The sequence below is a fragment of the Rhinatrema bivittatum genome, chromosome 2 (assembly GCF_901001135.1).
Source record: "Rhinatrema bivittatum chromosome 2, aRhiBiv1.1, whole genome shotgun sequence".
Lineage (NCBI taxonomy): Eukaryota > Metazoa > Chordata > Amphibia > Gymnophiona > Rhinatrematidae > Rhinatrema > Rhinatrema bivittatum.
In genome coordinates, this window is record NC_042616.1 from 311,575,672 (window position 1) to 311,598,570 (window position 22,899).

Sequence of the window (22,899 nt, forward strand, 5' to 3'; positions counted from 1 at the left end):
TGCAACTTTTACTTGTCATATAGTCAGCCATGGGAGTTCCTGCAGGCTGTGTTACAAACGCTTTCACAGAGTTCTTGGACTAGCAACAGAGTTACTTCCTTCGGGGGTTGATTTCGAACAGGTCACTCAGCAGCAGCTGGCAACGTTTAAGTGAAGTTTCCATCGCAACCTAGCCAGCTAGATTAAAGCCAGCTGTTCATGCACACTGAGATAGCTGGCTAATTTAGCCGGCTAGTGCCTAAAATTTGAGGTAGCTGGCTAAACATAGAAATGACGGCAGAAGAAGACCAAATGGCCCATCCAGTCTGCCCAGCAAGCTTCACACTTATTTTTCTCATACTTATCTGTTACTCTGACCGCTGAGGTCAGGGCCCTTTTTGGTAACTTTTTGGTTCTAATTTCCTTCCACCCCCACCAATTGATGTAGAGAGCAGTGCTGGAGCTGCATCAATGTGAAGTATCAAGCCTAATTGGTTAGGGGTAGTAATCGCCACAATAAGCAAACTACTCCCACGCTTATTTGTTTGCCCAGCCTGTGCAATTTAGTCCTTGTTGGTTGTTGTCTGAATATAAATCATCTTTTCTTCATTCCCCCTGCCGTTGAAGCAGTGAGCTGCACTGTATATGTATTCAAAGTGAAGTATCAGGCTTGATTGGTTCAGGGTAGTAACCGCCGTAACAAGCAAGCTACTCCCACACTTATTTTCCAGCCTGTACAATTTAGTCCTTGTTGGTTGCTTGAATATAAATCCTCTTTTCTTCATTCTCCCTTGCCATTGAAGCAAAGAGCTGCTTGGATATGCATTGAAAGTGAAGTATCAGGCTAATTTGATTTGGGGTAGTAACCGCCGTAACAAGCAAGCTACTCCCACGCTTATTTGTGAATGCAGATCCCCGTTACACCTCCAGGACTATCCACATTTTAAATAGCTAAATATAGCTGTAACCCAGATCATTTTTGAGGTTATTAATAGGTCTTGCAACAGCCTAGTGCAGTTAGGGAAATAATCAGGGGAGTACCCATTCATGGACAGCCCTCCCACTGGCAGAGCCTGTGGAAAGGCTTTTATAGCAGAGCTCTGCAATAGGCTCTGGGGACAGTCTAAGTTGAGAGCGAGTGTGAGAGGTTGTAATTTCCTAAGTTGGATTTTGGGCCTACCTGGAGCCTGTTGAAGGCCTGTGCCTTTCCGAAGCCCATGGAATGGGGAACCCTGTGCTGAAGACACCCAGTGTTTAGGTAAGATCCTCCCAACAAAGGTGGTGACCCTCTGCAGTAAATTCTTGCAGTTATTTAAGTTGGGGAAGAAGATTTGTTTTCCAACATCTGGGAGGAAGTGTTTTCTGCCCCTCTTCCTGCCCTACAAGGGGACTGGCAAGAACTGCAGTCCGCAAGGATTCCTACCACCAGGGATCCCAGCAGAAGATTCATCTACTAACTGTGAGTAAAAGATCTACATTCAAGGGAGAACAACCATCTGGGGTCCACAAAGGGCCCTGAGGGATAGAGACATTAACTCTGTGCCAAGATAGATTTTTGTTCCATCGGGGGGGGGGAGGGTCTCGAACATCAAAGGGGGCCTGGCCCGGAGGGACCACTGCACAATCTAATCCAGAAGTGTGGATGGATTCCTGGCCTAATAAAGACTAATGCACAGACAGAGGAGAAAAGATCTGTATTTTAAAGGAGAAACTGCAGAGATTGTGGTTTGTGATTTACCATATTTAATTGTGCCGTTCAACAAAACTTCATCAGTAAAGCATTAATTTGGACACTGCCTACGTGATCCGAGTATCGTTTGTAGGGCTCAGAACGCAGAGCTCTCTACAGAATGAGGGAGGCTCCATCACAGCTTACCAGTCATCCCGTACTGGGACCAGAGAGGACCCCTTTCCACCCTTAGTCCAAAGGTCCTACACCTTCAGATGGGAGGAGAAGTTAAAGCTAGCCAGGGTCCCTGCCCCAAAGAACTTACATATAACTTTATGTCTCCCTCCATACTCGACTTGTTACATAGCTATCTAGAGAATATTTTAAAAGCTTGGGTCTAATTGGCTAAATTTGGGAGTAATTCATCAAGGTCTTTCCCATAGACCTTGAATGGGAGCAAAGCCTTATTGAATCAGGTCCTTTGGGAGTTATTTGGTTAGACCAGTTTGAAAATCTACTTTTATATTTTAATCAATGGATTTTGCAAAGAAAGTGAAGTTGGTGTGGTGCAACCTCATGTCTCTTCTGTCCTCCCTGCCCCCACCATGCTGCTCCCTCATTCTCTCTCACCTCTCTTGTAAACCCCTTTGACTGGTTTTAGGTATTCTTTGTACACTGTAGAATCTGCCTGGCCATTTGTCAGTCTGTGCCATTTTTTCAACTGTGCATGCGCAAAGAATTATGCATGTAACTTTTCGATATTTCCTGACATGTGATGGGATGGGGGAGAGAGGGGCATCCCCCTCACACACACACACACAAGCTTCAATAGCTCAAACTGTGGGAGCATAACAAGGTACCAAAACAAGGTACCAAGCTCCTAGTAATATCATTTGATAAGAGAATACATATTCCATAATAGATGACTGACATTTCTCATGCAAAGTTTTGCTACCCATAATCCTTTTTGAAGTAGATCCAGGCCCGGTGTGACCGGGTGTGCAAAGCATGCAATTGCATGTAGTGGCACACCCAGGGAGGCTGTGGGCCAGCCAGTCGGTGGGTCGGTGGTGTTGAGTCCGTCAGCCACAGATGGCTGCGGCCTCTCTGTCTCACTTCTTTTCTGCCTTTCTCCATTCCAGTTGGCAAGATGACTGCCTCCGCTTCCACACGCCGATTCGGGGATCGCTCCGACATCCCCGAACCAGCAAGGGTGATTGCGTTCGCCATTTTCCTTCTGGGATCACCTAGGGCATGCACACGCGTGTTGGCCCTCCTTTTACGTACGTCATGGTGGGAACCTTGGGGGCGTCCCCTCCGCATGACATCACTACTTCCAAGTATTTAAACTCCAAATTCCATTCCAGCTACAAGTTAGCAAGGATTCGTTCCTGCTGATTCGCTCAGGTTACAGACGCCTTTGCTCTGTACACTACTTCGGACTACCCAGGTACCTGCTCCTCGGGGGCCTTGCTACATTCCTGTTTTACCCTTCGGGGTCAGCTTGTTCCAGCTAAGGATGCCCTTGGTACCCGCTCCTCGAGGGCCTTGCCTCATCCTGGGCCTCCGCTCCTCGGAGGTCCCTATCTTCATCAAACTTACTAGACATTCCATCACCTCGACAGGCTAGATTAGATATTACCAGAAAGAGAGCATTCTCCGTAGCAGGACCCTCCCTCTGGAATTCTTTACCTAATCCTCTTCGCTTAATATCAAATCCTCTTCACTTCAAAAAATCTCTAAAAACATATCTCTTTCAACTTGCATTTAATATTTCATCAAATCATTCTACCTCCATTATTCAATCCTCCACCACCCCCCCCTCTCTACCTTTATGAAACTTCTTTTAGATGATCCATTATCATACAAACAGATTTCACTCCCCCCTTCTCTCCCCCCCTCTCTTACTAGAGAATTCTTCCTACACCCTACCTTGTTTTCCTCCCCCCTTCTTGCTCTTCCCCTTCCCCTCTATTTATTTTCTTAAACAGACCTAGGGCACAGCATCTTTCTTTTAATAAGATTTTTGTTTAAGGCTAATAATCTATCTAGCTATATATCAATTTTATGTATTTTTAAATCTAATTTTAATTAGTTTGTTTTTATATTTTGTAAACCGTTTTGACACAATCTATTTTAAAAGCGGTATATAAATACTTTTAAATAAAACAAGCAAATAAATAAATAAAAGCATGACATGCGCATTAATTAGGGGATCCATGAATATGTCGGGCTTGCGCTCACTAAGCAGATTTTGAAAGCCGTCTGGATATGCACGTAAATGCTACTGCGTGCAAATCTCGGAAGTTCTCAAAAAGGGGTGGGGAGTGGGCATGGTCTGGGCGGAGCATGGAGAGTGCATGGGCGTTTTTGGACTTTAACCAAAAATTTGCATGTAAATACTTATGCAATGCGATGCACACCAAGTTCTCCTGCCATGTAACTTTACTTCTGCTATGGATGGTGTGTAAGTCAAAAAATAAAAATAACGAGCCATTTCAAAGGGGTTTAAAGGGTCGGGGCCAAGTGGGGGGAGTGAAGGCTATTAAACTAGGGGGAGTTTGGAAGACCTATCTCTTCACTAGGCAAACTGGAGAGGAACTGGTAAACAGGCAATGGTGTCAGCATCATTCCTTTTAAAATTTATCCACTTACATGAATTTTTTTATACAGCAAACTGTGGCCAATCCCCTGCTGTTTCCTGTGAAAATAGAAATTGAAATTAGACCAAATAATTTATAACAAATGTATGGTACAACTATCTGACATGAACATTGAACTGAACTCTGTGTGTAATTTAGCACATTCCTGTTTTTGTTCAAAAGGTAACAAAACATTGAACAAATATTATGTCATGCAAAACTGTATGCACAATTTTACCCAATTTCAGAAAACATTACTTGTGGTAGCTTTCTTTATTGCTCGGATACTGTCTTCATTGGCTTCAAAATGTTCCTTGTGGAAACAGAAACTTTGAAGAAGAAGATTGGAAAAGTGTCACACAATTTGCAAGGTGTTCTTTACCCTGAGCGCCAACTTCCGAAATATGTTTATGTGTATCCATGTCTTTTTTCAACTTATTTGCATAACTTTTATAAGTGCATCTGTAACTCTCAAAGTTAGGCATGTGCATTGAATGTTAGGTGTGTAACTTTCTGCACATGCACAGATGAAAAACAATACAGATGGTCAAATGGTTAAGCATCTTCTTGAACACACTGTACATTAGTTATATGTACCAAAGGCAAAAGAGAACAGAAGTGCTTGGATCCTCAGCTCAGTGTGCAGTGGTAGTCAAAAAAACAAATAGGTATTAAAAGGAAAAGAATGGAAAATAAAGCCAAAGATATCATAATGTTGCTGTACCAATCCATGATGTGATCGCTAGAGATGTGAATCGGAACCGTTTTTCCCGCCCTCCCCCAAAATGATAAGAGAACCCCCACGATCAATATCGTGGGGTTTTCCTATTGTTTCGGGGGAGCCCCCGATTTCTGACGATTTTGAAAATATCAACGATATTTTCAATCGTCCGAAGCCCGATTCACATCCCTAGTGATCGCACCTTGAGTATTATGTGCAGTTCTGGTCACCCCATCTCAAAAAAGATACAGGAGAACTAGAAATGTTACATAGAAGGGTGATCAAAATGATAAAATGAGTGGAACAGCTCCTCTATAAGGAAAGACTAAACAAGTTAGGGCTCTTCAGCCTGGAGGTGTCTGAGAAGAGATATAATAGAGTCTATAAAATCATGAGTTGGGTGGAACAGGTAAATAGGGAATGGTTACTTATCTTTTCCAATAGTATTAGGACTAAGGGACACAACATGAAGCTGTTATGATATTGAGGTGTTTGGTGGATTTTCAGGGGCAACAGTGATGTTATCTCCTACGGGGAAGAGCCCCGTAGGGAGACTGATGCACCGGGTTAGACTCAATAGCACAAACACAGAGAGAGTTTCTTTTATTGTACAACTAGGATGACCACCAGAGGTGGCAGTAGAAAGCAGGTTAGCTGGTAGCAGTCTGTAATCCTTGGCGAGGGAGACCCGTTCCACAATGGTGGTGTAAGGCCCCGATGCAGATGTCCAATAAGGCACTGTAAGAGAGACAGACTGGCAGATGTTAAACACACTCCTGTAGCTGAGTAGAGAGAATCCCAATGAGCAGTAGAGAGAATAAGTGTTAGTAGTCCGTGGTCCTCGGCAGAGGAGACTCGTTCCACAATGGTGGTGTAGGGCCTGATGCAGAGAGGTAGCGAGGAACTGATGAGAGACACATTGATAGAAGTTGTACTCACTCTCTGTAGCTGATAGATGGATTTTCAGCAGGTTGAAGAATGAAGCAAGCACCAGGATAGACACACAGGCCCTCGAGGAGCGAGTACCTGTAAGAGGATAGGCACCTGTAAATAAGCAGAGGGCCCCGAGGAGTGGGTACCCAGGTTAGAGGACTACGAAGGGTGAAGATAGCTTCCAGTGGATAGAAGCGGCAGAGTAGCTGCAGACCGGGGCATACCGATCCATGCTAACTCAGCGAGAGTCAGCAAATGTGCAACCTTAAATATGCGTAAGCAGTGATGTCACTCAAGGGGGACGGCCCCAAGGTTCGCGCCAACACTGCAACAAAGGTAGGGACGCACACGCGTGCGCGCCCTAGGAGGTCTCGGGTCAAGATGGCCGAACACCGCACCAGAGCCGCTCTGGGGAAGCCGGAGGGTGCAGCAGGGAGACGCCACGGACGCCATACTCCCGAGGCTGGTGGAGAAAGCTGAAAGAAAGGTGAGGCATGTCGGGCGAAGTCGTCTGAGTCTGATGGATGCAAAAGTACCCCCCTTCAAAGGGCCTCCTCCAGACCCCCTACCTGGTCTTGGCTTCCGAGGATGTGCATGATGATACTGGTTCAGCAACTCTTTGTCCAAAATGTTAGACATAGGTTCCCATGAGTTATTTTCTGGTCCAAAGCCCTCCCATGACAGGAGGTATTTCCATACTCTGCCTCTTTTACGAACATCCAAAATCGCATTGACTTTGTACTCAAGATCTTCTTCTGTATCTACAGAAGGAGGCTCTGGTGTCTTGGTGCTGAATTTGTTGAGTATGAGTGGTTTTAGCAATGAGACGTGAAATGTGTTAAGGATCTTCATTGCTGGTGGAAGTTTGAGACTGTAGGAGAGGTTGCCCAGATGTCGGAGGATAGAGAATGGTCTGACATAGCATGGAGTGGTGAGCAGAAGACAACTTCAATCTGAGATGCTTGGTAGATAACCAGACCTTATCGCCAGGCTTACATTCAGGAGCCTTGCCGTGATGCATGTCATAGTCTCGTTTTGCTCGGATTCCAGCTTTGATGAGCATCTCCTTTGTCTTCTTCCAAAGAGTGTGAATTTCATCGGCAGTGGCTTGAGCTGCCGGGACTTTACAGATAGCGGAAGTGACAAAGGTGGAGAAGGTAGTCATCCATATACCACTTTAATGGTGACGATCCAGTAGATGTTGCTGGATGAGAGTTGATGGAAAACTCTGCCCATGGTAGAGGTTCAGCCCAATCATTCTGGAATGATGAGACATAGGCTCTGAGGAACTGTTTGAGGGTGCGGTTCATCCGCTCAGTTTGTCCGTTGGATTGCGGGTGATACGAGAGTGATATCGAACTTCTTGCAAAGAACCTTCCAGAATCTGGCTGTGAACTGTACACCTCTGTCTGAGACTATGTGCGTGGGTATTCCGTGCAACCGGAATATGTGGCTGATGAAGAGCTTTGCAAGTTCACTGGCAGAAGGTAAGCCAGGAAGTGCCACAAAGTGAGCCATTTTTGAGAATCTGTCCACTGTTACCCAGATAGTGTTGTTGCCCCTGGATAGAGGTAAGTCCACCACGAAATCCGTGGCGATGTGAGTCCAGGGCTCATCTGGTATGGGCAGAGGTTGTAGTTGGCCCCATGGACGACCAGGTGGAGACTTTTGCTTAGCACAGTTGGTACAGGCTGCAACATAATTGAAGGCGTCTTCTCTCACAGATGGCCACCAGTAGAATTTTTGCAGCTTTGCTAGAGTTCACCTTTGACCGGGATGTCCAGCCAGTTTGGAATCATGAACCCATGCTAGGACTTTCTTCTGGAGATTGGCAGGCACTATCGTCTTGCCCGCAGGCACTATCTGGATGGTATCTTGATCTTTTCTCAGGATAGAATGGCTGATAGAATGACTCTCTCAGAATCAATGATTTGTTGAGGAGAATCAGGCACATATTCAGAAAGGAATGAGCATGAAAGGACATCTGCTCTGACAGTCTTGTCTCCAGGAATGTACTTTAAGATGAAATTGAACCTGTTGAAAAACAGGGACCACCTGGCCTGTCTGTGGTTGAGGCGTTGGGCGTGACAAAGGTATTCTAGGTTTTTATGGTCAATAAAAACCGTAATCTGGTGTTGAGCACCCTCGAGCCAGGGTCTCCACTCTTCGAACTCCATCTTTATCGCCAACAATTCTTTATCACCGATTCCATAGTTCCTTTTAGCCGGTGTGAATCATCTGGAGAAAAAGGAACATGGCCGCAGGATCTTAGAGTCACCGGTTTGACTTAATACAGCTCCCACTCCAACATCAGAGGCATCCACCTCGACAATAAAGAGGTGTGTAGGATCCGGGTGATGGAGACATGGCTTGCTGGAAAAAGTGTCCTTCAGCTTTTGAAAAGCGGTCAAGGCCTCAGTAGACCAGTTGGCAACATTTGCACCTTTCTTTGTCAGAACTGTTAAAGGCCAGTTAGTGAAGAGTAGTCTTTAATGAAGGTCCTATAGTAATTTGTAAATCCCAGGAACCTTCTGAGAGCTTTTAGACCAGTAGGTTGGGACCATTTCTGAATGCTCTCCAGCTTTTGTGGGTCCATTTGAAACCCCTTGTTAGACACGATGTACCCTAGGAATGGTACAGACTCCTTGTGGAATTCACATTTGGACAGTTTAGCATACAGGCGGTTCTCCTGCAGTCTTTGTAACACTCTCTTGACATCCATGATGTGGGTATTCAGATCCTGAGAAAAGATCAGGATATCATCCAGATAGACGACGACACATTGGTAGAGTAGGTCGCAAAGGATGTCGTTCATCATGTTCTGGAAGACAGCTAGGGCGTTGCATAAGCCAAAGGGCATCACCAAATACTCAAAGTGTCCGTCCCTGGTGTTGAAAGCTGTCTTCCATTCGTCTCCCAAACGAATGCGGACAAGGTTATACGCTCCTTTAAGATCCAGCTTGGAGAAAATCTTAGCCCCTTGTAAGCGGTCAAACAGCTCGGATATGAGTGGTAAAGGGTAGCGGTCTTTGACCGTGATCTTATTTAGACATGATAATCAATGCATGGGCGTAGGGTTCCGTCCTTCTTTCCTACAAAGAAAAATACTGCTCCCGCAGGGGACTTGGATGGCCTAATGAAACCTTTTTGTAGGTTCTCTTGAATGTATTCTGACATTGTTTTATTTTCCACCACTGAAAGGGGGTATACTCTTACCTTAGGTGGTTCAGTATTTGGTTTCAAGTTAATCACACAGTCATAAGATCGATGTGGAGGAAGTATGTCAGCAGCTTCCTTAGAAAACACGGCTTGAAAAGACGCGTATTGAGGTGGTAACCCAGGCATCAACGGAATTGTAGGCACACAAGGCAGTGGTGAGGCTTCCTTCAAACACTTTCCAAGGCAATCTGGGCCCCAGCGTGAAAGCTCCAGTGTAGCCCAGTTGAATTGAGGCATGTGCTCTTGCAGCCATGGTAACCCAAGGACTAAGGGATGCATAGCTTTCTCGAGCACGAAGAAAGAAATGGATTCCGTATGAAGAGCTCCAGTCCTTAAACTGACTGGTTCCATTTGTAGAGTTACTTCACCTGGTAAGGGCTCCCAGTTAATAGAGGATAACAGAAGCGACAGCTTCATAGTCATAGTGGGGATACGAAGGTGTTCCACTAGACATCTCAAGATAAAATTCCCTCCTGCCCCAGAGTCTACTAGGGCAAGAGTCTGAAATTCAAGTGGTCCATTAATCAAGGAGTCTGGTAGAGAGAGTGGAGGAGAAGGAGTCGTTAGACCTAAGAAGAGTCCTCCCACAGGACTTAGGTCTGCCCGTTTCCCAGACTGATAGGGTACGTTTGTACTGCATGGCCGGCTTGGCCACAATACATGCAGAGGCCTAATCTTCTCCGCGTTCTTCTCTCCTTCGAAGTCAGGTGACTAAGACCTAGTTGCATAGGTTCCTCTTCACCTGACACCACTTTAGATGGAATAGGCTTCGGTAGAGTCTTGATTCGGATCTCTCCCTGGCTAGGCCTCTTGGAACGTTTAACCTCTTGAACCTTGTCCTGAAGTCGCTGATCAATTCTTGCGGCTAAATTCATCAGGTCCTCTAAGGTCTCAGGCATTTCTCGAGCTGCCAATTCATCTTTCAATTGGGAGTTCAGGCCTTCCAAGAAAAGGGTCTTCAGGCATCTCGAGTCCCAGTTCAACTCTGAAGCCAACGTCTTAAACTCAATGGCGAAGTCAGGCAAAGGCTTATTACCTTGCTGTAAATGGACCAATGCAGATTCTGTAACAGTGTACCTGGCAGGATCGTCGAATATGGATTTGAACAGTTCCAAAAATCCAGTAAGGTCCTTCAAAATAGGGTCATCACGCTCCCACAGCGGAGAAGCCCAAGTCAGTGCTCTTCCATCCAGAAAAGGCAGAATGTATGTCATCTTGGCGTAGGCTGTGGGAAAATTATTAGTCTGGAGTGCAAAATGCATACAGTATTGATTGAGAAATCCCCTGCATCTCCAGGCCTCTCCAGAGAAGTGAATAGGAGCGGAAAGGGGTACAACAGTTTTTACTGTCACATCTGATGGTTTTTCTTCTTTACCTGAAGTAGTAGAAGTGTTCATCTGTGAGTGCAGTAGATTAAAGGCCACAGTCAGGCTTTCCAGCATGCTCTGTTGTTCAGTGACTCGCTGAACCAGGCCTGGAATGGCCTGTAACGCGGTGAGCTGAGCCGAATCCATGGAGTTAGCAATCTGTTATGATATCGAGGTGTTTGGTGGATTCTCAGAGGCAACAGTGATGTTATCTCCTAAGGGGAGGAGCCCCCTAGGGAGACTGATGCACTGGGCTAGACTCAATAGCACAAACACAGAGATAGTTTCTTTTATTGTACAGCTAGGATGACCACCAGAGGTGGCAGCAGAGAGCAGGTTAGCTGGTAGCAGTCTGTAATCCTTGGCGAGGGAGACTAGTCCCAAAATGGTGGTGTAAGGCCCTGATGCAGATGTCCAATAAGGCACTGTAGGAGAGACAGACTGGCAGATGTTAAACACACTCCCGTAGCTGAGTAGAGAGAATCCCAATGAGCAGTAGAGAGGATAAGTGTTAGCAGTCTGTGGTCCTTGGCAGAGGAGACCCGTTCCACATTGGTGGTGTAGGGCCTGATGCAGATAGGTAGCGAGGAACTGATGAGAGACAGACTGGTAGAAGTTGTACTCACTCTCTGTAGCTGATAGTTGGATTTCCAGCAGGTTGAAGAATGAAGCAGGCACCAGGATGGACACACAGGCCCTCGAGGAGCGAGTACCTGTAAGAGGATAGGCACCTGTAAATAAGCAGAGGGCCCCCGAGGAGTGGGTACCCAGGTTAGAGGACTACGAAGGGTGAAGATAGCTTCCAGTGGATAGAAGCGGCAGAGTAGCTGCAGACCGGGGCATACCGATCCATGCTAACTCAGCGAGAGTCAGCAAATGGGCAACCTTAAATATGCGGAAGCAGTGACGTCACTCGAGGGGGACGCCCCCTAGGTTCGCGCCAACACTGTAACAAAGGTAGGGATGCACAAGCGCGTGCACCCTAGGAGGCCTCGGGTCAAGATGGCCGAACGCCGCACCAGAACCGCTCCAGGGAAGCCGGAGGGTGCAGCAGGGAGATGCCACAGATGCCATACTCCCGAGGCTGGTGGAGAAAGCTGAGAGAAAGGTGAGGCATGTCGGGCGAAGTCGTCTGAGCCTGATGGATGCAACAGCTTCTTTCTAAGTTAGATTCTCAGGTTTCTTGTAGGACTATGCTCACTTATGGTCTGATACAGTAAAAATCGCGGGAGAGCGAGTGAGCGCCCGCTCTCCTGTGCGTGCGATTCAGTAAATTAATTTATTTAAATTAGGGCCCACAGTACAAAGAGGCGCTAGGGACACTAGCGCGCCCTAGCGCCTCTTTTTGGACAGGAGCGGCGGCTGTCAGCGAGTTTGACAGATGACGCTCAATTTTGCCGGCATCGGTTCTCAAACCCGCTGACAGCCACGGGTTTGGAAACCGGATGCTGGCAAAATTGAGCGTCCGGTTTTCAACCCGCGATCCACGGCCCTTTTTAATTTTTTTTTTTTTTTTTAATTTTTAACTATTTTGTAACTTTTACTTTTGAAAGTAAAATGTGCGGCTTGGTTGAACTTTTACTTCTGAAAGTAAAATGTGCGGCTTGGTTGCACATTTTACTTTCTGAATCGCGCGGGCATACCATCAACATGCATTTGCATGTTGCAGGCGCTATTAGTTTCGGGGGGGGGGGGGGGGTTGGATGCGCGTTTTCAGCACACTATTACTCCTTACTGAATATGGGGTAAAGCTAGCGTGTCGAAAACACGTTTTCGGCGTGCTATTACCCCTTACAGAATAAGGGGTAAAGCTAGCACGTCGAAAACGCACATCCGAATGCGGGTTAACAGTGTGCTCCGCTGGAGTGCACTGTACTGTATCGGCCTTCCAGAGTGGTTGCTCTAAGAGGTAGATCTTCAAAAATTACGCGAGTGCGTACTTTTGTTCGCGCCACCGGCGCGAACAAAAGTACACCAGATTTTATAAGATACGTGCGTAGCTGTGCGTATCTTATAAAATCTGGGGTCGGCGCGCGCAAGGCTGCGCAAAATCAGCAGCCTGCGCGCGCCGAGCCGCGCAGCCTACCTCCGTTTCCTCCGAGGCCGCTCCAAAATCGGAGCGGCCTCAGAGGGAACTTTCCTTCCACGTCCCCCCACCCCCCAGCCCTACTTAAATCCCCCCCCCTACCTTTGTTGGGCAAGTTACGCTTGCTTGAAGCAGGCGTAACTTGCACGCGCTGCCCCGGCATCCCCTGGCACAGGCCGCAGTGCCGGGGGACTCGGAACCGTCGCCCCGGACCGGGAGGATTTACGCGCGCAGGGGTTTTAAAATCTACCCCTAAGCTTATTATGGTCTCTCTCTCTCACCAGACCTTGCTTCTCTAGCTGCTCTGCTTCCCTAGCAGACTCCTATCCTTTGCAGGCTCAACCTGACAATGTCTTGTTCATCAGCTGACCTTTTCCAGATTTTCCAAAGAAGTTTTGTTTTGCTTCACCATGCCTTAATTGGCCTCACCTGCCTCTATGGCTCCTGAACCCTTAGATCTACATTACCCAACAATCTTCTGGCTATAGTGACATCACATCCTTTTCCCCTTTCACTTTCTTTGCAGTGCCCTCTGCTTTCTTGATAAGCTAACTGCACATTATCCTCAGTACCTGCTGGTCAGAGCCCTAACTCTAATATAGACTACAATCCCAAAGAGCTTCCTCTTTTAAGACATTCCTTCTTTCTCTTTAGCCATTCCATTTAGAAAGCTCTTTATATATTCTACCTATTCCATATCTGTAAACTGCTTCCAGTGCGTGGAATCATTTTTCCATCACACCACACTCGCTTTCATTCCCATAGACACTGAAGACCAGAAGTAGGCTAAAGGAATAGCACCCAAACAGGAAAAACACAAAGGACACAAGATAATAGTCAATTAATTCACTGAGGTCACTATTCAAAAGCCATTTAGATGGATAACTGAAAAGTAATCTTTCTAAATGGCTAGCTGGCTATATTTAAAGCCATATATGTCTAAATTCTAGCCGCATAATGACTTATGTGGCTGGAATTTAGCCACATAAGTCGGGGATGTTCCAGGGGCAGGTGGAAGTTATTTCCAAGCAGGCCAGTGTTAGCTGCATAAGTTATGCGACTAACTCTGGTTGTGCCATAGAACTGTCCTACTTATCCAGCTAACTTTAAGATAACTGGGGATATTCAGCGGCTTGGCCACGCTGCTGAATATCACCGTTAAGTTAGCCGGATAGCTATATCTGGCTAACTTAACTAGACACATGCACACCACTACTGAATATCAACCCCAACATATCTACCTATGAATAGATAAGCTAAGATTAATTTATCAGCTACATTTTGCATTATCTGAAGGCCATAGAATAGGCCATTACAATAATCCAAAAGTGACTGCACCAATGCCTGAACCACCACCCAAAATGAACTCATGTCTAATAATAGCTGAAGGTGAAGTACCAGAGCACATACCACCTGAGCTGACTCTCTAATGACATAGACAAGTCCATTTTCATTCCCAATAATTTGACAGATTCCACTGGCATCACCTTGTTAAACTCTGTGTCAACTGAAATTGCATCAGAAGACAGGCCACCATTCCCTGCCAGAAGAATATCTGTTTTCTGCCCATTTAGAGCCAACTTATTTTCTAAGAACTAGTCTGAGATTACCTGCACAGCCTTCTTAAGGTGCATTAATATTCCTAGACTATTTTTACCCAAAATGCAAACAATATGGACATCATCCACATAAATATATCCCTGCAACTCTAGACCACATACCACATACCAACTTCCTTAAGGGTTGCATGAATATATTTCTGTGCGTAAACCAAATTACTTTACCCATGAATATATTGAACAGTAAAGGTGATAAAGATGCCTTTGGGGCATTCCATACTCCAGCCGAGGAGGATCAAATAAAGAACCCTTTATATGTACTAATATCTTGCACTTGGCAAGAATGAAGGAAAGCCAGTTTTAAATCTGCTCCCCTATCGCAAGTTGCAGACCCCTTTTGAAAACGAAGTTATTGTCATCCAAACCTAATGATGCAATCACATCCAGCAAAATCAACAGAGCCAATTCCCCTTTACTGATACAGCATAGAATATCCTCTTGAATTGATAACAGCACTGTTTTGATACTGTGTCCTGCTTGAAAACCAGCCTGGCAAAAATCAAAGCAGTTGTTCTCTTCCAATTTCATAGTCGTAGCCATTATTTTAGCCATAAAAAGAATATTGGTAACCAAACTATAACTTGCAGAGAGGGAAGAATGGGAATAACTATGGAATGTTCAAATGTCTTGGAAGTTGTCCCTGAGGCAGTGAGCTATTAACAATGTATCTGACTACGTCTTGCACCTTCTCAGGAAGGCCCTTCATAAGATACAAAGGGCATGGATCTAAAAAAACAGCTGGTTGCCATGATAATAGAGAGGATCTTGTCTAATTCAACAGAGGTCACCAATTTGAAGTCCTCTACAAATACTGAGACAAAGTTGTTCATCTGCGAATCATCGGTTTCTCAATTCACCTCTACTGTTCCCCGCATAGGGGTCTAAATATTCCTTCAACCCTCCCCAATTGTTGAATCCTCAGATCTAATTGCCTTCCTTAAATCCTTCATCTTATTATTGCAAAAATTTGCAAATCTATAGCTATCTGAAATTAAAGTCTTGACTCCTCCTCTGCCATGGGGCATGCCCAACTGTTCCTGGCTGAGCTGAATCACTGGGAATTTGGTAATCTGTGCAGGCAGGATTGTGTGATGCTATTCATGGTGTATGTCTCCTGGCTTGATGGATTCCGAAGAGGTGGTGACCGTCAGTATTAGTGAGGCATGTGAGGAAAGGGGAGATCGGTCCATGGAGGAAGCAGATCAATGGCTAATCAGCTGGGCCTGTGTTTCCTGGCCAGAGCTGCCTTGGTGAGTGGTTTAGGCATAGGAAGGGTTCTTGGTGTGCTTGAGGTGCGTGCAGATGGTGGAGTGTCATACGGCAGAGGTCTGGAGCTGAGTACGGTGGCTGTCAGTTTGGGAAGGGGGGGCGGGCCTTCATTTGTCGGCGTAAGTGGACTGTGTGCATTCTGGGAGTGTTTTTGGAGTTAGGGGTGTGTGTGCTTGGGGTCAAGGCCATTCTGTTCCTGTGGGCGGACATTCCTAGAATGGTGGGATCTGGCAGTCTGGGTTAGGAGACTGGGGGTTTTAAAATGGTGGGTGCTGGGTGTGAGGGCCATGAAGGGACAGTTAGGGATTATGGGGATTCTGCTTATTACCTTGGGAGGTTGTCTCATGATTGGGGATGAGTGATTTGGGTCAGGAAGGAAGCATGCGCAGGGCCTGAGGATGTTCTGGGGAGCATTTCCCTATGGGCGCTGAGGGTCCTGTGACCCCTTGCATGAGTGCTTAACCAAATAGATTTTTATGTCCTGGTATGGGTAAGTGGGGTGGTTTTCCTGGATATTGGCCATCAGGATGGGGTATGGGGGGACATGGATCTTTGTGCAGCTCAGCCTGCGGGTGTGGGGCAAGGGGATTGGCGTTTGGTGACTGGGTATTTCCCGGGGGGAGGGGATTCATCTGTGGGAACTTGCTTGACTGGCAGTGCAGGTGGATTGGCTGGTGCTGTTGGCTCTGCCGCTTTGACTATTTTTCTTCCTTCACAGGGATTTGCCTCTTGGGGGACAGCTGATGGTCCTGGTACTTCGCGTCAGGAAGGATGGCAAGATGACCTGGTAGTGGCTAAGGCAAACACTTCACATTCATGTTGGTGGAGGTTCAGATCCAGCTATGCTGCAACAGGGTGAGTCGGGATAGGAGGAATTATAACTCAGCCTGTCATTGTTCCTTCTGTGGTGAGTTCAGTGGAGGGAGAGGTAGGTGTTGGGGAGCCGATTGCTGCTGCTAATAAGTCCAATGATGCTTCCAAGACTGGGGACACAGGAAGAAGTGGAATAGATCTAGTTCATCTGATTCATCATCTTCTAGCTTTTCTTCATCTTCAGCAGATTCTGCGTCAGGGGGTAAGTCTCCAGAGGGTTTAGGGGCATCAGATAAGAAGTAGAATAAGGGGGCTCCAGTGTTGGTAGCTGTTTCCGAACTCTGGGAGGATGTTCCAAGATCCATGGAGAATAAAATACGGGGGCGCAAATATATTGATATATTTAAATTGTTGGAGGATCAGCAGGGGTGGGGAAAAGAGATTAAGAAGAGAGATAAAAAGCATTTCCCTCGGACTCAGAAGAAGGTTCCACACACTATCTTGAATTGGATTTGGTGTTTCCTTTGGCTAGTGAGCATAGTTGGGCATGATGATACATCGCAATATGGCCTTTATTGGCTTACGTGGATGTGATTTTAGTGGCCAATAAGGATTATGATGGTTGAACTTGGCTCAACTATGATGAGCGTTTTCAAAATAGAATGGAGGAAAATAAGTTTATGTCCTAGGGCAAGCAGGATGTAGATTTATGGCTAATGCAGATGACTAATAAGGCTTCAGGTATGTCTGCAGTAAGCATCAGGGGGGTTGTTGGTGTGTCAAGTGGGTGGCCCTTTCATGGAGGGATCATGTCAGGTGGTGAGGCAAAAAGTGAGGCGGGGCTGCTCAGTCTGGCAGTACAAGTTCTGCCATTTGTACTCAAGTTGTTGAGCCAATCATCCGGCCTCTGTGTGTCCCAAGCATGTTGGGAGAGGGGGGTGGGGGCTTCATCTGGGAGAACCACAAAATGAGTTCAGGGAGCAGGCTCCTACTCCTATCAGGGCAGCTGCTTTGCTTCCTTGGCTTCAGGTTTATCTGAAGATTGATGTGGCAGTTGTTTTATTTAATGGATTTGATAGTGGTTTTAGAATTCCTTATTCTGATTCAGGGGTGGTTGGAGGAGGTGTGAATTGCTCTTCTTTGAGTAAAATGGCTAATATGATATGGACAAAATTGCAAGTGGAAATTAGGTTAGGTAGAATTACTGGGCCTTTTGTGGAGCTTCATTTCAGTGGATGGTTTTATTCCCTTTGGAGGTAGTTCCTAAGAAAGGAGCCCAGTAAATTCAGGTTAATCCTTAACTTGTCCTTTCCTTAGGGATGTTCAGTGAATGATTTCATTCCTCAGGAACTCTGTTCCATACGTTGTGCCTCCATTGATTCGGCGGTTCAGTTGGTGCGGGGTTGTAGCCGGGGGCTTTGATACCATAGTGGACATTGAATCTGCATTTCTATTTTTGCCAGTTCATCTGGAAATTTTCCTTTATTGGGATTTTGCTTTGGTGGGTGCTATTATTTTGATGGGTATGCTGATGGGTTGCTCTATATCAATGTATTTATTTTGAGATTTTAGTACCTTTGTACAATAGGTGGTTGAACAGTAATGTAGATGACTGTTTGTGAGTCAAGATGGTTCGGGTGTGTGTTCTGAAATCATGCAGTGCTTTAGGGAGGTTTCTTCAGTTTCTGACATACCCATTGTGGAGGGGAAGTCCTTGTACTCACCTAGAATTCTTTGAAATTGAATTGGATTCTGTTGAAATGGTTTCTTGCTTGCCTTTTGACAAAGTAGGGAAGATGAGGAAGCTGGTTGGGTGGCGCTTCTTTGTAAAAAGATGACCTTGTAGCAAATTCAGTCCTTACTGAGAAGTTTGAACTTTGCCTGTCAGGTCATTCCCATGGGTAGAGTGTTCCTTTGAAGGTTGTCGGGGATGATGTCGGGTGTCAGGAGGAGTAATGATCACATTCAAGTCACTCAGAATACGGGAGGATTTGGTCGTCTGGGATCAGTTTTTAGTGGAGTTTAATGGGACATCCTTTTGGTAGTTGAATGCTCTGTCTAGTCATGATTTGGAGCTATATACTGTTGTGGGTGGTGCCCTCGGTTTTCAGATCTATTGTCAGGGTTTCTGGTGTGTGGAGTTGTGACCGAAGGACTGGAAACAGGCTGGGACGACAAAAACCATAACCTTTTTGGAGCTGTTTCTGATTATGGTGGCATTACATTTGTGGGCCACTCAATTGCAAAATAAGAAAGTGGTTTTCTGGTGTGATAACCTGGGCATGGTTGAGGTTATCAATAGGAGATCTGCGAGTTCCTTGATGGTTTCTGATCTCTTGCATGAATTTGTTCTTCATTGCATGATGTTGAATGTGACTTCTTGGGCTCGTCATGTGCCTGGTGTGACTAACACTGTGGCTGATTCTCTTTCTTGTTGCAAGTGGGCACAATTTTGGAAGCTTGCTCCAGAAACAGATCAGTGTGGGACCATGATGCCTCCTTTCCTATGGAACTTTGGTTCCCAGAGGCATGGAAGCTGTTGCAAATCTTCTTAGCTCCTTCCACTTGGGCGGGTTATGTGAAAGGAGCTATCAAGGTTGTCTTTTCTTGCTGCTTTGGGCTGGTGGTGGTGTCCGGTCCCAGATTTGTTATTGCTGCAATTTATTGAGAAAGCAAAAGGGGGGAGGGTGTTTCTAGGACAGCTGTTTCAAAACCATCAAAAAAGACCAAAATGATCTGCCCACGGTCATCATCCGCCTCTACCCAGCAAGAACAATACCTCTAGGCCACCTGCCCTACAGGCTACTGGCAGCTTATCACCACCAACTCACATGATCCCTGCCTCAGCCCAGCAAGGCTTGGGTTTTCTTTTTTCATGTAGGCTCACGGATTGGGTTTTCCTATGGGCGTTTTGTCATGTGTTGCTTTCTGCTTGGTTGGTATAGGGGCGCTGTGAAAATGTCAGATGGGTAATCCAACAGAAGAAAATAGGATAATGCATAAGCATTGGCAAGTTAAATGTAAGACATTGATAAGACAGGCTAAGAGAGAATTTGAAAAGAAGTTGGCCGTAGAGGCAAAAACTCACAGTAAAAACTTTAAAAAATATATCCGAAGCAGAAAGCCTGTGAGGCAGTCAGTTGGACCATTAGATGATCGAGGGGTTAAAGGGGCACTTAGAGAAGATAAGGCCATCACGGAAAGTTTAAATGATGTCTTTGCTTTGGTGTTTACTAAAGAGTATGTTGGGGAGATACCCATTCTGGAGAAGGTTTTCATGGGCAATGATTCAGATGGACTGAACCAAATCACGGTGAACCTAGAAGATGTGGTAGGCCTGATTGATAAACTGAAGAGTAGTAAATCACCTGGACCAGATGGTATACACCCTGGGGTTCTGAAGTAACTCAAAAATGAAATTTCAGACCTATTAGTAAAAATTTGTAACCTATCATTAAAATCATCCATTGTACCTGAAGATGAGAATAGCTAATGTAACCCCAATATTTAAAAATGGCTCCAGGGGCTATCCGGGAAACTACAGACTGGTTAGCCTGACTTTAGTGCCAGGAAAAATAGTGGAAAATGTTCTAAACATCAAAATCACAGAACATATAGAAAGACAAGGTTTAATGGAACAAAGTCAGCATGGCTTTACCCAATGCAAGTCTTGCCTCACAAATCTGCTTCACTTTTTTGAAAGAGTTAATAAACATGTGGAAAAAGGTGAACCAGTAGATGTAGTATACTTGGATTTTCAGAAGGCATTTGATAAAGTTCCTCATGAGAAGCTTCTAGGAAAAGTAAAAAGTCATGGGATAGGTGGCGATGTCCTTTCGTGGATTACAAACTGGCTAAAAGACAGTAAACAAAGAGTAGGATTAAATGGACAATTTTCTCAGTGGAAGGGAGTGGGCAGTGGAGTGCCTCAGGGATCTGTATTGGGACCCTTACTTTTCAATATATTTATAAATGATCTGGAAAGAAATACGACGAGTGAGGTAATCAAATTTGCAGATGATACAAAATTGTTCAGTGTAGTTAAATCACAAGCAGATTGTGATAAATTGCAGGAAGACTTGCGAGACTGGAAAATTGGGCATCGAAATGGCAGACAAAATTTAATGTGAATAAGTGCAAGGTGATGCATATAGGGATAAATAACCCATGCTATAGTTACACAATGTTAGGTTCCATATTAGGTGCTACCACCCAAGAAAGAGATCTAGTCATCATAGTGGATAACACAATGACATCATCGGTTCAGTGTGCTGCGGCAGTCAAAAAAGCAAGCAGAATGTTGGGAATTATTAGGAAGGGATTGGTGAATAAAACAGAAAATGTCATAATGCCTCTGTATCGCTCCATGATGAGACCGCACCTTGAATACTGTGAACAATTCTGGTCGCCACATCTCAAAAAAGATATAATTGCGATGGAGAAGGTACAGAGAAGGGCGCCCAAAATGATAAGGGGAATGGAACAGCTCCCCTATGAGGAAAGACTAAAGAGGTTAGGACTTTTCAGCTTGGAGAAGAGACGGTTGAGGGGGATATGAAAGAGGTGTTTAAAATCATGAGAGGTCTAGAACAGGTAGATGTGAATCGGTTATTTAGTCTTTCAGATAATAGAAAGACCAGGGGGCAGTTCTTCTTCACTCAACGCACAATTAAACTCTGGAATTTGTTGCCAGAGGATGTGGTTAGTGCAGTTAGTATAGCTGTGTTTAAAAAAGGATTGGCTAAGTTCTTGGAGGAGAAGTCCATTACCTGCTATTAATTAAGTTGACTTAGAAAATAGCCACTGCTATTATTATCAATGGTAACATAAATAGACTTAGTTTTTGAGTACTTGCCAGGTTCTTATGGCCTGGATTGGCCACTGTTGGAAACAGGATGCTGCGCTTGATGGACCCTTGGTCTGACCCAGTATGGCACGTTCTTATGTTCTTATGATTGCCCATCACATATGAAATTCTGTTGAAGTTGTTGGATGTTTTATCCCCAATTTGTGTGCCAAATTTTGAATGTTATTTGTTCCATTTGGCTTTTGTGCTTGCTTTTTTCAGGGCCTTTCAGGTTAGTGAAATGGTGGCCAGAGCTAGTATGGGTACTAGGTGGACGGGTTTGCAGGCACAGCATGTGAAGTTTGGTAGTGATTCTATTATTTTGCATATTCGAGGTCTAAAACAGATCAGGAGGGAAAACGGGCTTCAGTGGAATTGCGGGCAGTCTGGGGTTTGCATAACTGCCTGGTTGCTAACACTGAGGCTTTTAGTCACATTTGTCCAGTGGGTGGGACTCAGTTCTTAGTGCATGCTAACATTCATCCAATGACAAAGTATCAGTTTGAGATGGTTTTGTGCTTGGATTTGTCTGCTATCAGTTTGGATGTGGATCAGTTTGGTACTCACTCGTTTAGAATTGAGGCAGCGATGTCGGCAGCTCAGTTGGGTCTTTCTGGTGGTATGATTCAGAGGATTGGGTGTTGGAAGTCAGATGATTTTGAAGGGTATGTACACCCAGGAGACTGGTGATTTTGTGCATGGTTAACTAATTGTTTTCTCTTTTCAGATTCTGCATGTTGGGGGTGGAACACATGTATTGTTGGACATTCTTATATCATGTGGGCCCACAGACATGCTTGTGGGTGTCCTTATGGGGGGCGCACTTGGGCCTGGCAAAGCATGGTGTGATTGTCCATTGGTTGCGGAGATGGGGGATGTTGTGGGATGAACTGATTCCGTATTTGCAGTATAGGAGTGTTGATAATACATTTGGGTGGGAATGAAATGTCCAGTCGCAGCTTCATTAGCATGGTCAGAAAGGACTTAATGTCGATTTCTGTACTATTACCTTCTGCAGTGATTTGCTGGTTACACATCATTCCGAGGCCTTCCGAGATGGAGAGGGTAATTTGGTGGCATAGTCTGGTAAAGGCCAATCAGGAGGTTGGTTCTTGGCTGGATTTGTTGGGCGGGCATTACATCAGACATGAATTGTCATAGGATCTGGGTAGTGGTTTCTTTTGGGATGATGGGGGTTCATTTATTCTTTATAGGGTTGCATCTGTTTCTTAATTCATTTCAGGAGGCCTTGGAAGGTTTGCTGAGTTAAGAATCATAGCTGCATTTTTGGGGGTGCCTGTGGCGGGTTGTCTGAGCCAGTTTAGAGTTTCAGTGGTATGCTGAATGGTTTGCTGACTTAACTTGATGGTCATGTCTGGAAATTGTGGGGATGGAACAATTGGTTGCAGTTGTTCCATGAATGGCTCCTTGCTGGGCTGAGGTGGGGGTCGTGTAAGTTGGCGGTGCTAAGCTGCCAGTAGTTTGCAGGCCAGGTGGCCTAGATGTGTTCATCTTGCTGGGTGGTGGCAGATGAGGATCGTGGGCTGATCATTTTGGTGGCTCGGGCTGTTGGTTATGTGTTGTTAATAAAGCTGCAGCCTATTTTGATTCCACTCAGGTGTTAGTGTATTTTATTGTGTGTATGGTGATCATTGTAAAAGGGTGTATGCAGGGAGAGGTGACTGTCCTGGTTACCAGTGTTATAGAGAGACTGATTTTTTTAGCTCCAAATGTGT

The 22,899-nt window shown here is 45.3% G+C and overlaps 1 long non-coding RNA gene across 1 annotated transcript in view; it reads left to right on the top strand.

The window, feature by feature from the left end:
* The first annotated feature begins 1,112 nt into the window (after positions 1–1,112).
* LOC115086124 overlaps positions 1,113–22,899 on the top strand; it is a 61,694-nt gene continuing 39,907 nt past the window's right edge. Inside the window, exons 1-2 of the long non-coding RNA XR_003855088.1 lie at positions 1,113–1,237; positions 16,223–16,359. This is a non-coding gene — a long non-coding RNA (uncharacterized LOC115086124). The remainder of the gene's footprint in view (positions 1,238–16,222; positions 16,360–22,899) is intronic.